The sequence below is a fragment of the Meles meles genome, chromosome 7 (genome assembly GCF_922984935.1).
Source record: "Meles meles chromosome 7, mMelMel3.1 paternal haplotype, whole genome shotgun sequence".
Taxonomy (NCBI): domain Eukaryota; kingdom Metazoa; phylum Chordata; class Mammalia; order Carnivora; family Mustelidae; genus Meles; species Meles meles.
In genome coordinates, this window is record NC_060072.1 from 35,042,667 (window position 1) to 35,055,556 (window position 12,890).

The following is a 12,890-nucleotide window of genomic DNA, read 5'->3' on the forward strand; positions in this document are numbered from 1 at the left end:
TGCTTTTTGAGACATCTGTTTACAAATCTTCCTATGGATAAAGGTTTTTATTTCTCCTTGGTATACCTAGCAAAATTATAGGGAGCTATTTTGTCTGGGACACCATCTTTCCACACTGGTTTCTCTGAGTGCTCCTCAATCTTATGTGGTCTACAGTTTAGGTTTACAGTTTACTACAAAATTATCTCTTATTGTCAACCTCATGATTGCTTTGCATTTGGGACTTTCAACTACTTCTGGGTTTCTCTTAAAAATGGGACTAAATTTTGTCATAGCTCTTCCAGGCTAAGCTGCAGGAAAAACAGTGGATTTTCTCAGATGAGTTCATATCACACTCAGGCAGATGGATTATTCCTGTTCCTCCTTTAGAATGTTGAGACATAAGAACTTTACTTGGCTCACTAGCCCCTTTCCTTCTATGCTCCATTGATATCTTGTATTCTCCACTGATTCTACCCAGGAAGCAAAAAAATCAAAGGCAAACCCTCTAGATGCACACTCAAAAAATGTGTCTGAAGCCCTTCTGTTGTTCCACTACACCGGGTCCTTTTCCAGATAGTTTTCTGGACTCAGAAATAAGATATCTACAATAGCTCTTCTCTCAGTGCTGCACTGGCTTCCTATCCTCACCAAGAAGCCAAATAACAGATACATTAATCTGTGATCCAGTGATTAAAAGGTCAAAAGTCTCTGCCATGACAACAGATTCTTCTCATCCACAAAACTGGGAAATGGACATTGGAAAGTACTGTATGAGAGTCTTGTATTATCTGACCTGGATTGCCAGATGCAACAGCCAGGGCTTCCAGGAAAATGATCTCCATGCCACTGTTCTCTACCAAGACTGGCACAAAGACATCTCATTGTCCAGGGGGTAGGCAGAAAGAAGAAGAAGAAGAAAAAAAATCGAGAACCCTGGCTTCAAGGGAGCCAGGTTTTAGCTTTCCAATTCTCTAGACATGGGGAGGGAGGAATATATTAAAATCAATGCAAATATCCCTCTAGTAAAGCAGATTTACTAAATTATTTAGTGAGGGAGAGATAAGCTCTAACACCTCTCTTGTATAGATTTCAATGAATACTGGTCTTTTTGTGGGATGCAGAATGTTCCAAGCGAGGAGGAAAAATCAAGTTGCCTACAGTCAGCATTAAAGAATGAGCATTCATGGTAAAATGCCAAAAGATATCTCAGGAAAAAGTGGTGTGAATCTCTACAGCTTATGTGGAGGAAAAAATCACTGTTGTGCCTAGTTTTGTATTGATAATACTATATTATTTATAATGTTGTTTTATTATATAATATTCTATTACTATTAATTTCTCCCCAATTATATGTTTAAGGTGCCACAAAATCTGTTTTTGCTCCTGCTTTGTGCAGATTCCACTAACACTGAAATAGCGATCGCCTGGAGTTTAAGAAATAAGTATGGGCTGGTGATATATATACATGGGAATTGTCAGCATACAGAGGGAATATAAAGTTATGAATAAGAATGGATTACCAAGGGAGTAAGTACAGATAGAAAAGAGGTCCAAAGAAGGATCCCTCAGGCACACCCAAAATGTAGAGGCCCTGAAGAATCCAATGTTAGAGACATTGCAACTGGATGGAAAAAGACCAACAAAGGATACAGAAAAAGAACAGTGTATTAGGAAAATAAAGAAATGCGGTGGTTTGGACATCAAGTGAAAATAAATGTTTCTTTCTTTCTTTTATTTAAAGATTTTATTTATTTGTCCGAGAGACAGAGCACAAGCAAGGGGAATGGGCAGAGGGAGAGAGACAAGCGGGCCTCCTGCTGGGCAAGGAGCCTGACATGGGGCGCAGGCCGATATCAAGACCCTGAGAGAATGACCTGAGTGGAAGGCAGATGCTCAACCCACGGAGCCCTCCAGGAGCCCAGAAAGTAAATGTTTCTAAGAGGAAGTGTTCAACAAGGCCATGATGGCTGATACATTAATATCCAAGATAAAGTTAGTAACAACAACAAAAAGAATAGGTAACGCACATCACACTTACCTTATTGCCAGGAAGTGTTCTGAGCACTTCAGGTCTGTGAAAACTCAGTTAATCCTCACAACAATTCCACGAGACAAGCGTTAGCATATTTCCAAGTTTGCAAATGACAACTCTGAGACCCCGATGGTGAAGTGACACGTCCAAGATCACACAGGTAGCACGGAGAGGATTAGGATTTGCACTCAGGCCACCTGCCCCCTGAGTCCACATGCGTAAGCACTCTTTTACATAACCATGTCTTCCTCAGTGTCTGAGAACAACTACACACATCTGTATCTTCTTTCCATGAGTTTTGCTAATGACTACTTCAGACTTGAATGTGTTCATTGTCTAGGACGTCTGCTTATTTAGTACAATTATGGGTAATTTATTTCTGTCTTACAAATTAATATCTTATATGAACTCAAAAAGCAACTCCATTATATGTGGTTTTGAATCCTAGGATTTATTTCCTAGAATCACCTTTTTCCCTGACTTCATACTCCCTTCTATTATAGTCAGATATCTGCATTTTTTGGTCGAATTGTCAAACATGAACACACCACTAAAACATAAAGAAGGACAGAAATTGAGCTGTTGGTGAAGGATTCAGCGCACCTGTTTCTAATTAAGACCTGGCAGTGGCTGCTAAATCCCTCTTCCGTGTATCTGGACAGAGGCTCCTGAGACCGTGTTGTCTCTTTTTCCTCTGAGTTACTCCAGAACCAGTCCAGCAGGGAGGGTCTTCATCCCTGTTGTAAGAGACGCTCCCCACAGGGAGTCATACCCTCCAGCAAAGCTCAAACTATAATTGAGATTTCCTGGCAAATTCCATGGGAGGAGAATCAAACCCTAAAAAGCCTTGCAGGAAAGACTTTCCATTGATTTCAGCTCTGCCTAGTTCACCACAAAACTTTACAGAAGGTAATAAATTGGTTAGTGTTTTAAGACAGATTCTTCTACTATAGGGAACAAAAAAAAAAAAAAAAAAAAAAAAGGAAGGGAACAGATGAAATCAGATTAAATGTGTTTTCTCTGAAGGTGAAAAGAAATTTCTGCCCTTGATGTCATTTCGGATGCCCATGACTAAACAGAGACGGACATGACCAAGGGGTGGATAGAATTCATGTTTTCTGTGAATTTTATTTCAGTGTAGCAAAGATGATCATCTTCAGCTTATAAAACAGTCACAGAAAGAATGAGAATCAGACACCTTAAAATTATTCAGTGGCAACTGTGTGATATGGTGTGACAGACTGTCACTAATACCTGTGGCATAATCTGTATTTATAAACAGAGACTGCTACTAGTTACAAATCCCAAAACAAATAAATTTGTTTACTGTGATGCCCTTAGGAAGAACTGCATTTGATCATCTGGCTTGGTCTTCTCCGAATGATTTTAACGGAACTAAAAGAACTGCAGTAATATCTGAGCTAAAGGTCCCACTGAATTGATAAAAGAGAGTGTCAAAAATCTATTTCTTTGAAAAAATTGGAAAGATTCCCCAGTAGTGTTGAGGTTATGTGAAAATCCTGCCTCAAATAAAATGAGGGAGAAATCTCACACTTCCTTGCAACAAGAAAAAACAAGAATAATGATAACTTTATTAAAATGATGTATAGAGCATATTAAACAAACAGAAAAACATAACCAAATTTATCTGAGAATTTCATCAAGAATAGAGTACAACATCTGGATGCTGTAGCTTTGGTGATTATGTTCCAAAAAAGCTTGTTTTTTGTCGTCAGTTTTGCTTAATATAAAGGTGCCCATATGTGTGCCAAATTCATGAGGAGTTTTTTTCTGGAGCTGTTACTATTATGTTTCTTTAAATTGTTTATTAAATAGCCATTCCAACAATCTAGAGAACTATTTTCCTTAAAAAGTATATGACAAATTTTATTTTGAAATATCTTATACTTTCAGTCCAGTTCATATTTAATTATATTTATGACCACTCTCTTTCTTAATTAATAGTATTGAATGTTGGTGTACGGAAACATTTCAAATTGCAAATATCCTAAAGGGGGATCTATTGGTGAGAATGGACAGGAAATAATTATTTTGTTGCTTTTCTTTGTTGGGTTGAAATAGGGATTTTTTATTGAGAATGAACATCATAAAACCATATATATATATTTATATATATGTATATATTAGATGTCATAGATGGAGAACAGATTTGAGACTTTCACTTTATGATGGGACTTTCACATACTGATAAAATCTCATCAGATAAAAGGTGTTATCTGTGTTACGTCTTTATTTCCTGGCTGTGGAGTTATGACTACCCACTTATAAATTTGAGTCTCTTCCTTACCAGTTGAGTGACATTGGACTTGTTAGTAGTCTTAAATGTATAATTGGGATACTAATACAATTTACTTAATACAGTGATTACTGGGCAAAATGGAATAATATATATATAAAGAGCAAGAGAAAGCATCTCCTTCATAACAAGTACTCAGTATATGATAGCTATTTTTCTCCTCCTTATTAAATTATATAGTTTAATATTATAAAGATAATAACTTTTTGATATATATATAAATTGTAAAAGTTTATATTTCAAATACAGATGATCTAAATATTTAGATCCTATTAGCCATTTTCCTTTTTTTTTTTAAGATTTTATTTATTTATTTGACAGAGAGAGAGATCACAAGTAGGCAAAGAAGCAGGCAGAGAGAGAGGGGGAATCAGGCTCCCTGCTGGGCAGAGAGCCCGATGCAGGGCTCAATCCCAGGACCCTGGGATCATGACCTGAGCTGAAGACAGAGGCTTAACCCACTGAGCCACCCAGGTGCCCCTCCTCATTTTTCTACGTATTATAGTTTTTAACTGAGTTGAGTAATCTTAATAATTGAATGTCTTTATCAACTAGAGTATACAAAACTATGATTGATTATCAAAAACAATTGCTCCCAAAAGGAGCCAAACTTCTAGGATGCTTTGGCCAACAAATAGTTATCAAATTGACAATTTTAAGGTGGCTTTACAATTTATATTATTATTATTACTTTTAAAATTGTGATTATGAATATCTCTTTTGTTCAAATGAAGAGTATCACCTACTGTTAATAAAAGCTTTAGTGAAAATTAACAGTTCTCTACAAAATTTCTTTTAAGTATGACATTCTATCTCACTACATTAATTACTTCTAGATACAGTCAATTCTTATAATTTATCATAGTTATATTCTGTATCGTGACTACAAATGCTCAGTTAATTAGTACTGAATCATTTCTCCTAGGAAAAATACAGGGGTTAAGTTCCTGTGAGTCTCTGGTCACATTTTCAGAAATTGATCATTAGGTGACTTGTTTTATGCATTTACTTAACACAGCATTAATTCATTAATATTGAACTCAGTGAACTCAGTAGAAGTCAACTGCACTGTAACTCCTACCTAACGGAAGCTTATCTGACACACGTATTTTTTCCCTAAGGCACGTCACAGCCTGCTTGAACTTAGGAACAGGAAACCCACTACAACACTATGCATGGGTGCCATTTTAAACAGTAAAACCACCAACAGAAAGCACAAAAATTTAAAAGTGTAGCATGAAATAGACCACAGAAAGAACACTAATTTACAATGTAGCAGGAAACCAAAAAATTTTGAAAAAAAAAAAAAAAATGAAAGAAGAAGAGAAAAACCTTAGCTGCGAACACGTGAGTGAGGTAACTCAAATTTTTTGCTTCTCTACTTATGTCTATAAATGACTATCAAAGTGTCATGAATTTTCATTTGGAGATGACAAATACATTTTACTGAGTAGGCAAATTTGAAAAAACAGAATCTGTGAATACAGAGGGTTGACTGACTGTATTTATGGTGAAATTCTGTCTTCAATGGATTAGTCTAGTGGAACTGCATCCTATTTTCAAGTTGTCATATATTAATCATAAACTTCACGTCCTAGAAAGAATGTGAATCAACCAATACCCTCCCTAAAATATTATCTCCTTTTTTGTCTTCCCTGTGAGAGTTGGGGAAAATTTGTGTAAAAATGAATACAGATCTATTCGATGCACTTTAAGAGCTAATTAAAAAAAAAAAAAAAGAATTTTTACCATAAAAAAGATTTTCCTTGTAACACAATACCCTACATTTCTGAGCAACAATGATAACAACAATAGTACCAAAAAAGCAGCTTTTCTTTTTAAAATTTTCTTGATTTAGGGATGCAAATTACTACTCTAAAAGTCTACATACATCCTAGAAGTAAATACAACTAAATATATTCTTGTGGCTTACCGGCCTCATTATGTAGTCTCCAGCTTTACTCCAGGGAACAATGGTATACATGAGACCACGTTTTGTAGCTCCTTAGGTCATGGAAGAAAAACAGCACAGATGTTGCCGAACTCAAAACTAACATAAAGACAGAAGGTTCTCTGACTAGTTGATAAAGAACTATGTCCCCAGAGAGAAAATATTGACTTGCTAAACACCTTTTTGTTTATTTATTACCTCAACTTTTTTTCACAAGGTTTAAGATGGGCATCTCAATCATAATCTAATCTAACCAAGAGTTTCATCTGTTTGTTTTGTTTTGGTTTTGGTCTTTTAAAAGTTATCTAAATGGGGAAATTGATGAAGCAGATCAATTTTGACATTTCTAAATTCACTGAAAGATGAAAAAGAGTGACCTGAGGGGCACCTGGGTGGCTCAGTGGGTTAAAGCCTCTGCCTTTGGTTTAGTTCATGATTTCAGGGTCCTGGGATTGAACCCCTCATTGGGCTCTCTGCTCAGTGGGACCCTGCCTCCCCCCTCTCTGCCTACTTGAGATTTCTCTCTGTGTCAATAAATAAATAAAATCTTAAAAAAAAAAGAGTGACTAGAAAATTTTAAAAGAGCATTTTCAGTTTAATGAAAACCATGACTCCTAAAATATTAATTCAAACTTGAATATTCGAACAGTAAAATATATTTTGAAGCTATTCTTCATTATTTCTTTCATGCTATGAAAATCAAAAAAGTAATTCTTTACTAATAATCACACTTTTTAATCAATGACTTCTATAATTACAAGAGAAAAATAATATATTTAAAGAAAGAAAGAAATGTGTAATTTCAAAACAGAAAACCAAATGACTGTGTTGCTAAATGTGCAAGGATTAGATGATATTCAGGGATTTGCTGGCTAATTTAATAATCAGTTATTCAAACACATACACATAGGGGCACCTGGGTGGCTCAGTAGGTTAAGCCTCTGCCTTTGGCTCAGGCCATGATCTCAGGTTCCTGGGATGGAGCCCTGTGTTGGGCTCAGTGGGGAACCTGCTTCCCCCTCTCTCTCTGCCTGCCTCTGTGCCTACTTGTGACCTCTGTCTGTTAAATAAATAAATAAAATCTTTAATAAAAAATAAACCAAAACACACACACACATAAACAACATTTTAATGTACAGTGCTTTCCAATTTTCATTGTATAAATACTGCAACCATGGTTGATTTCTAACTACCAACATGTCAGGAAAGATGGAACATAGAGATGGGAAGTAACAGAAACATTCAGCTCTCATAAGCTGACTCCAGCACAGTGCTGGTTATATCTCTGAACAATTTTTTTTCATACATATGATTTTTTTTACCAATCAACTGATAAAATTACATTCCTTAAGAATACAGCTTATTTTGCATTATATGTAGTAGCTCTAAGGGTAAAACATGCCAATATTCCTGATTATTGATCAATATTGATCAATATTAATTGATTTTACTGATCTTTTCCTCAAAATTTTATATACTACTGTAATACTGTTATCAGCATGTATTTTAATAGATAAAAATTATCATTTGTAAATACCTACTTTGTATATAAATGATTACTTCTTATAAATATTTAGATTGACATGGTTAGACTGAAAACCATTTCATCTGGCATCCTTCCTAATGCCTAAAAGTGCAATTCATGAGTGTATGTGTTTGTGAGTGTGGGTGTGTTTGTGGATGACTATGAAGATGAATGTGAATGTTTTTGTGAGAAGGAAGGAAAAAGACAGTAGAGAGAAAGCATTATCTTTCTTAAATACTGTTAAGATATTACCAGTAAACTTAATTGTCAAGAAAATATTGTATAATTTACTGCGTGGCTAGGACATTATTTATGACAAGGCGTCTTGTGAATATATCAATATATTGAAAGGATCAAGGTTTTTTTTTTCTCCAGTTAAATTTATAGTCTCTGTTTTGTTTTTTATTTAACATTTTCTTTTTACTCTAGAGTTATGTTTCTAAAATAGCATTACTTTTTCTCCCTTTTTGTGTTTGGTATTCATAATAGGGTTTGAATCACCAAAGTCTGCTTTCAGGTATTTGAAGCAGTAGTAGATGAGAAACTGTGAATCACAGTTTAGGAACATTGATATAGATTCCTATTCAAATTTTAGACTATAATTGCATCATTTTGCATAAACTCATATTTAAAGCACATTTAAATTCCATGCACTATCAAATTGATGCATAAGTTTTCACAATCACTTCTATAGCAAATGATTTTTTTCAAGAGTATAAAGTTTTCACTTAAACTTTATTTCTTGTCTCTTTTTGTTCTAACTGAATCAGGATCAGATAAGCCCTTAACTATTGCTATTTTGCTAATGCTCATTTAATGCAGCAAATTGGTTGCAGTGTAGTTTCAAAGGTTAAAACTATGACTTTTATGCAACCATGAAATGAGCATATGCCAAATGTTTTATTCAACTCATTATTTAATTACAGAACAATAAGATGGTAAAATTAGTTGACAGTATTTGATGACCTTATATTTACAGACAGTTTAATGAATGAAAATTAGGTTTTGATTGCAATATTAGATACTAAATGAGTATGTCTTATCTGATAAAAATAAACTTCCACTAAAGATAAATTATTTACATGTTTAGGTACAATTATCTACATCTTAACATGTAAATACACTAAGTTTGTGGCCTTTAATAAATAATCAACAGTACAGTTTCCTGATTTTCTTGTATTTTTCCAATCCTATTAAAAGAATTGCCTAAATTGCTCTATTTTACATTTAAACATAATTTGAGATATTTAATGTTTGATGACATGAAAGCTAAATGTATTTGGATCTTAAATTTTTCTTGCAAATATCCATACCTTTTCAACAAATATTTTTGACTCCCGCCTTTGTGTTAGGTATTGCTCTGTATGCTATACATACAGTAATGGTCAAAGTAAAAATCCCTGCTTTCATAAAACTTAAATTTTAGGGGCAGGAGAAAACAGACATTAAAACTACTCAGGGTACACCTGGATGGCTCAGTTAGTTAAGCATCTGCCTTTAGCTCCACTCGTGATTCCAGGGTCCTGGGATCAAGTTTTTCATAGGGCTCCTTGCTCAGTGGGGAACCTGCTTCTCCCTCTGCCTACCTCTCTCCCTGCTTGTGTGCTCTCTCTTTTTCTCTCTCTCTTTTTTAAAGATTTTTATTTATTTATTTGACAGACAGAGATCACAAGTAGGCAGAGAGGCAGGCAGAGAGATAGGAAGGGAAGAAGGCTCCCAGCCGAGCAGAGAGCCCGATGTGGGGCTCGATCCCAGGACCCGGGATCATGACCTGAGCCGAAGGCAAAGGCTTTAACCACTAGCCACCCAGGCGTCCCTCTTTTTCTCTCTTTGACAAACAAAGTCTTTAGGAAAAAAAAAAAAAAAAAAAAACCAAAGAAAGAAAAGATCTACTCAGAAAAATATAAGTAAAATCTATAATTTTTAAAAATATTTACTTTAGAGAAAGGGGAGGGGCAGAGGCAGAGAAAGAGTCTTAAGCAGCACTGAGCATAGAACCTGACTAGGGGCTTGATCTCATGACCCCGATATCAGGACCTGAGCTGAAACCTAGAGTCAGCACTTAACTCTGCCACCCAGGTGCCCCAATTCTATAACATTTTTGAATGTGCTATGAAAGAGGAAACACTATAAAAAGATAATGGGAATCTTTTTCCTGCTGTGGCTTGCATGGAGTTAGCTCATGGGTCTGAGAGATACGAAAATTGAGAGCTTCTTTGCTCCCCGACAGCTGCACCAGAAGGCTCTGCAGCCCTCACTGTGCCACAAAATGAATATATTGAATTACACTGAAAGCGCTATGGCTGTTGTTTGGATTACCATGAGAAAAAGAGGAAGAAAGAAGGTCGAGAGGCTCATGAACATTCAAAGAAGGCAAAAAAGATGATTGGTCTGAAAGCTAAGCTCTACCATAAACAGCACCATGCTGAGAAAATAAATACAAATGAAAAAGACTATCAAGATGCATGAAAAGAAAAACACCAAACAAAAGAATGATGAAAAGACTCCACAAGAAGCAGTACCTCTGTACCTACTGGACAGGGAGGGACCGTCCCGAGCTAAAGTACTTTCCAATATGATTAAACAAAAAGGAAAAGAGAAAGTGGGAAAATGGGAAATTCCTTTACCCAAAGTTCGTGCCCAGGGAGAAACAGAAGTATTAAGAACAGGAAAGAAAAAGAAGAACGCATGGAAGAGAATGGTCACTAAAGTCTGCATTGTTGGAGACGGCTTTACTCGAAAACCACCTCAATATGAAACATTCATTAAGCCAATGGACTTACGTTTCAAAAAGGCCCATGTAACATATCCTGAATTGAAAGCCACCTTTTGCCTGCCAATACTTGGTGTTTAAAAAAAAAAAAAAAAAATCTTTCACCCCCACTATATACAACTTTGGGTGTTATTACAAAGGTACTGTAATTGAGGTGATTGTGAGTGAGTTGGGCCTTGTGACACAAGGAGGTAAAGTTATTTGGGGAAAATAGGCCCAGGTTACCAACAATCCTGAACATGATGGATGCACAAATGCAGTCCTGCTGGTTTGACAGCAGTTTCAGACAAGTAATTCCTTATAATTACCAAAGACTACACACCAATCAGGAAGACGACCATTACTGAGGTGGTTCTGAATAGTACCAAACAGCCTTACAATATCTGCAGTCATCAAGAGAAGCATTTATTCTATTGTGAAAAACATTAAAATAGACATTTATTTAAAAAAAAAAAGATAATGGGAATTTGTAATGGAGGTTGGGGAGAGGAAGATTTCACCATGAAATTGGGTAGTCAGGATAGTCTCATTAAAACGATGAGATAACAAGCAAAAAGAGAGCCTAATCCACACATAGTTTTAAGTTAGAAAGTAAATAAGTAAAATGAAATGATGAGATTTGCCCCAGTAGAAAAAAACACACCTGGTGTCAAGATCTCAGCTTCTATATACCATTCTCCTATGAAAGGAACCAAGGATCCTTAAGTAAATGGCTGATTTTAGGACTGGGATAGTGAAAGTGCAAGGTAATCCTGGAGCATCTTGTAGGACCAGGAACTTAGGTGCAGAAAAAAAACAAAAAGCTGGGGCTGGTCAAAGGGATACAGGAGCCAACATTAAAGGACTCTCAATGGCCTAAGCTGGAACAATTTGAGCAATACAATAAGTAGCATAGTACTGAATTATAACCCAAATATATAAAATAAATATTCATAAGGTCATATGATATAAATGGATGATATATATAAATATCCATTGATGTAAATGGATGATTACATAAATACAGAAGAATGAAAAAAATCTTCTTTACAGAATTCTAATGTATATTAGATACACCCTCTTGTAGATGGAACTTAATCCCACTGTCTCTTGAGGGTGGGCTCAACTTAGTGATTTATGTCCAAGTAATAGAATACAGAAAGAGAAAAGTTATAATTATACAATAGAGAAACTTGCCAAACACTACCCTAACCAAGCGATCAAGGATAGCATCCTCAGTTAGGTCATGCAGATATCATTTATCTCCTAATATAATGTGATGAAAAGAGCATGTCACCACTGTGATATTTTTTCCAAAAACCCATAATCACAGTCCAATCATGAGAAAAAAAGAACTCTAACTTAAAGTTCATTCTGTGAATTATCTGACGAGTCCTCTCCCAAACTGTGAAAATCGTGAAAAATAAAGACAGAGTGAGAAACTATCATACAAGAAGAAAGTAAGGGGACACAACTACATGCATTATGATATAATGAATAGGATCTTCCAAACAAACAAACAAACAAAAAAAAAGACCTTAGTGGAAATCCAAAACGTGTGGAGTTTAGTTGATAATGTGCCAATATTGGTTTTCAGTTTTGACAAATACACTACAGGGTACTATAAAATGATAATATCAGGGAAAACTGAAATTAACGGAGGGATATACAGGAACTCTACATATTATCTTTGGAAGTTTTCTGTAAAAATAAAATTATCCCAAAATACAATGTAAATTTTTTTTAAAGATTTTGTTTATTTATTTGACACAGAGAGAGAGAGATCACAAGTAGGCAGAGAGGCAGGCAAGCTTCCTGCTGAGCAGAGATACTGATGCGGGGCTCCATCCCAGGATCCTGAGACTATGATCTAAGCCGAAGGCAGAGGCTTAACCCACTCAGCCATCCAGGCACCCCTAAAATGTTAATTTTAATTTTAATTTTTAAAAAAGATTTTATTTATTTATTTGAGAGAGAGAGAGAGGGTGTGTGTGCCCGCATGCAAGTGAGGCAAGGGGCACCAGGAGAGGGAGAAGCAGACTGCCCACTGAGCATGGAGTCTGCCCTGGGGCTCAATTCCACACCCTGAGATCATGACCTGAGTTGAAGGCAGACCTTAACCAACTGAGCCACCTGGGTTCCCCATAAAATGTAAGTTTTTAAATAAAGGTGAGATTCGAGGAAATATTTGACTGAAGTAAGATAGTGACCCTTGAGAACATTAAAGCTGAGGGCGTGAATAGAATTATGCCAGATAAAGGCAGTAAAGGCTGGTTAAGTGCCTGGGTGGCCAAGGAATAACAAGGTGGCAAGAGTGTCTTTCTAAAACTG

General features: G+C 35.8%; 1 pseudogene; it reads left to right on the forward strand.

Annotated features, from left to right (window-relative positions):
* The first annotated feature begins 1,945 nt into the window (after window positions 1-1,945).
* On the forward strand, window positions 1,946-10,927 carry LOC123946320 (annotated as a pseudogene).
* Window positions 10,928-12,890: the final 1,963 nt, after the last annotated feature.